This window comes from Vombatus ursinus, unplaced genomic scaffold, assembly GCF_900497805.2.
Source record: "Vombatus ursinus unplaced genomic scaffold, bare-nosed wombat genome assembly UNPS02014775.1, whole genome shotgun sequence".
NCBI classification, from domain to species: Eukaryota; Metazoa; Chordata; class Mammalia; order Diprotodontia; family Vombatidae; genus Vombatus; species Vombatus ursinus.
The window spans coordinates 1144647-1148851 of record NW_020954553.1 but is presented as its reverse complement, the minus strand read 5'-3'; the positions used below and the strand labels follow the sequence as shown (position 1 = coordinate 1148851).

The following is a 4205-nucleotide window of genomic DNA, read 5'->3' as shown; positions in this document are numbered from 1 at the left end:
AAAAAAGATACTAATAAAATATTTTATCTATTACAAAAAAAAATGAATGTTAAAATTATAAAGAACAAGCACGGCTTGAAAGAAGAGATTTAAGAAGACACTCCCATTGTACCTTTGCAGAAGTGGGAGGGGGACAAGCATGGCAGATTGCACGTATCTTCAGACTTTTTTGATGTATTGATCAGTTATGTTCACTTTTTCTCTTCTTTTTCTTTTTCTAATCTTAAAAATATTATTTGTTATACGGGATGGTTCTTGGGGAGTGAGGGGACAGGGATGCTAGAGGAAACTATGATAATATTAAAAAAAATACATCTAATAAAAGCTTGTTTTTTTAAAAGAAAAAAAAAACATTTAAGAACCCCCTAGATGATTTCTAAAGTACCTCCAAGCTTTAGATCCTGTGAAGCTTCCAAAACATAATGAGAATATGAGGATTTCTTGAGTCTTCAAGTTTGAGTGAATTCACATAAAACCACTTTATAAGCTATAAAGCCATAAAGAATCTATGAAGGTTTTGTTGTCTCTATAGCCTCCTCCACTAGGGTTCATTCTATAAAGGGGAGGAGGTTGAGTCTGATGACGAGAAGATTTCACAGGACTACAGCATCCTACGCCCATAGAACTTGTCTCAGAAGAGACCTCCGAGGCCGTCTTGCACCCACCTGTTTTCAGAGAGGGCAAAGCACAACTGATGTTTTCAATTATCTGAAGATCATCACATGGAAGAGGGATTAGAGTATTCCACATGACTGCAGAGGGGAGAACCAGGATCAGTGGATGGAAATTACAGGGAGGAAGGCTTCATCTTAACAGAAGGAGTCACTTCCTCTCTACAAGAGCTGCTCAAAATCTAAGAATAAGTTTTCCATCCCTGGAAGTGATAAGTGAAAGCTCTAAGTCCTTGTTGTAGAAGGGAATCCATAGGGTGGTGCGGTGGCTAGAGTTCCAGCCTTAGAGTCAGGAGTTCAAATCCCATCTCAGACACTTGACATTTACTAGCTGTGTGATGCTGGGCAAGTCACATAACTCCAATTGCCTCAACAAAAAAACAAAAAAAGAGAGAGAGAGAATTCATGCTCTAGAAAGGGATCAGACAAGATAAGGGAGGCTGGTTTAGCAGCAAAAGAGATGGATTTAGAGGTAGAGGCCCCATGTCAAAGCCCAGCTGTGCCATTTATAAACTGTGCGATCATGGGCAAGTCATTTCAACTCCCTACACTTCCCTTCCCTCTGTAAAAAGAACCATATGATCCCTAATGGCCTTTACAGGAAGCCAGCGGCACAGTAGATCCTTGAGTCTAGCCTCAGGAACTTATTAGCTGTGTGATCTGGGGCAAGTCACTTAATCTCTGTTTGCCTCAGTTTCCTAAACTGTAAAATGGCGGTGATAATAATAACACCTACCTTGTTGTAAAGATCAAATTAGATAGTATGTTTTAACAAAACCCCTTAACTTTTCATTGGTCCCAAATCATAATGCCAATTTGACAAAAGAATGAATTTCCCCTTACACTGTAGTTTTCTATGATAGGAACAAGATACAGAAATACAAATATCATCAGCTGAATCAAAGATGGCAATGATATTCCATAAGGGGAGGGGAAAAAAAAGAAAAATATGGAATGCTTCACAAATTTGCATGTCATCCTTGAGCAGGGGCCATGCTAATCTTCTCTGTATTGTTCCAATGTTAGTATATGTGTTGCTGAAGCAAGCACTAGATAATATTTTTAAAAGAAAAAAAAGAGAGAAGGAAGGAAGGAGGTAAGAAGAAAGGAAGGAAGAGGGAGAGAGAGAGAGGAAGAGAAAGAGAAAAGAAAGAAAGAAAAAGAAAGAAAGAAAGAAAGAAAGAAAGAAAGAAAGAAAGAAAGAAAAGAAGGAAGGAAGATAGAAGAAAGAAAGAACTTAGCACAGTACCTGGCAAAATGTAGCTGCTATATAAATGTTTATTTTCCCTCTCTACCCCACTCCCCTACAATTCTAAAAATCCCATGCAGTCAGGCCAGCCAAATTCCTTGGCGTTCGCTGGCAGACTGCTCAGAAAAAGCCTCCCTGCTGCCATCTGTTGGTTATAGTGAGTATGGTAGGAACCTGGTCTCAAAATACAGTGAGTTTCCACCAGCATGAGCACAACTTTAGCTTCCTGGTATAGCAGTCCCACAGGAAGACACATTCATACATACAAAATGTGTGCATGCTTCACCTCATTGCCATCACTAAGACTCCTTTGTCATGGTGTGGGAAAGTCAGCCAATCAACAAGAGACTTTTAATACATCTACTATGAGCCAGGCATAGTGCTAGGCTCTAGAACAGGGGTGGGGAAACTGAGGTCACATGTGGCCTCTAGGTCCTCAAGTGTGGCCCTTTGACTGAATCCAAACCTCACAGCAACAAATCCCCAATTTGTTCTGTGAAGTTCGGATTCAGTTTTGTTCTTGCTCTAGGGGATACAAAGGCAAAAATCAAACAGTTCCTGCCTCAAGGAGCTTACATTCTAATAGGAGGTAACATTTGCATATCTAAGTATCTGCAGAATATTTACCAAAAAATACAAGATAAATATAGGAGGAGGGAGAAGAGGTTATTGATGTCTAGAGAGATCAGGAAAGGCATATATATGTGTGTGTGTGTGTATCTACATCTATATACACATATATACATATGTGTATATGTATGTATGTATGTACTTATATGTATATATACATATATGCATATACATCTATATACACATATACATGTGTATATATGTTTGTGTGTGGATGTATATATACGCATATATGTATATATACACATATATACATGTATGTGTGTGTGCGTATATACATATATAAAAATAGGAAAGAAATCACTTGAATGGTTTTGAAGGAAACAAGGAATTCTAAGAGGTGGAAGTGAAGAGAGAGTGCGTTCCAAGCATGGGGGACAGCCAGTGCAAAGACCCAGAAAGGGGAGATTGAGTATCATTTGTGAGGAACAATAAGAAATCAGTCTGGTTGGATGGTGGTGAAAGATGTAATATGTAATAAAGTTGAAAAGATATATTAGAGCCAGGCTGTGAAGGGATTTAAAATCCAGACAGAGGATTTTACATTTGATCCTAGAGACAATAGAAAGCCATTAGAATTTATTGAGTAGAGGAGTGATATGGTCAGACTTAAACCTCAGAAAAATCACTTTGGTAGATGAGCAAAGGATGGATTAGAACAGGGAGAGACTTAAGACAGGGAGGTCAACTAAGAGACCATTGAAATAGTCCAGGTGAGAGCTACTAAGACCTAAACTAGGGTAGTAGGATGAGTAGAATGAAGGGGGTAGATAAAGGGATAAGTGCCTACTATGTGCCTGACACTGTGTTAAGTGCATTATAATTTTATTTGAGGATGATGATGGTGTTGTTGTCATTATTGCTGTTGCTTGTCCTTTGTACTTAAAGAGGACCAATGATATCACAAGGGTGATGTCTTGACTCGCGAGTGAATTTTATGAGAGACAGATTGCAGATGAAAAAACAAGGTTTGGCAATTGGTTGGACATACGGGGATGAGATGAGTAAGGAGTCAAGGGTAATGGTGATGTCATTGACAGAAATAGGAAAATTATGAAGGGGATTTAGGGAAAACAATAATGGACTCAATTTTTGCACATGTTGAGTTTAAGATGCCTCACTTGAAATATTCAATAAGCATGGCAAAGAATTGGAAATTGAGGGGATGCCCATCAATTGGGGAATGGCTGAACAAGTTGTGGTATATGAATGTAATGGAATACTATTGTGCTATAAGAAACAATGAGCAGACAGACTTCAAAAAAGCCTGGAAAGACTTATAAGAAAGAGCCAATGCTGAGTGAAATGAGCAGAACCAGGAGAACACTGTACACAGTAACAGCCACATTGTGCGATGACTAACTTTCCCTTCTCAGCAATGCAATGATCTAAGACAACTCCAAAATTCTCATGATGGAAAATGCTATCCACATCTAGAGAAAGAACTATGAAGTCTGAATGCAGATGAAAGCATACTATTTGCTCTCCTTTTCTTTTGTTGTTCTATTTTTTCTTTCTTGTGGTTCCTCCCATCAGTTCTAATTCTTCTTTACATCATGACTAATGTGAAAATATGCTTAATATGAATGTATAAGTAAAGCCTATATCAGACTGCACGCTGTCTTGGTAAGGGGGGAGGGGGGGAGAAAATTTAA

General features: G+C 38.5%; 1 non-coding gene across 1 annotated transcript; it reads right to left on the bottom strand.

Moving 5' to 3' along the window:
* Positions 1–1614: 1614 nt before the first annotated feature.
* LOC114045005 lies at positions 1615–1721 on the bottom strand. The gene has a single exon (XR_003569319.1). It is a non-coding gene; the product is annotated as a U6 spliceosomal RNA (small nuclear RNA).
* Between the last annotated feature and the right edge of the window lie 2484 nt (positions 1722–4205).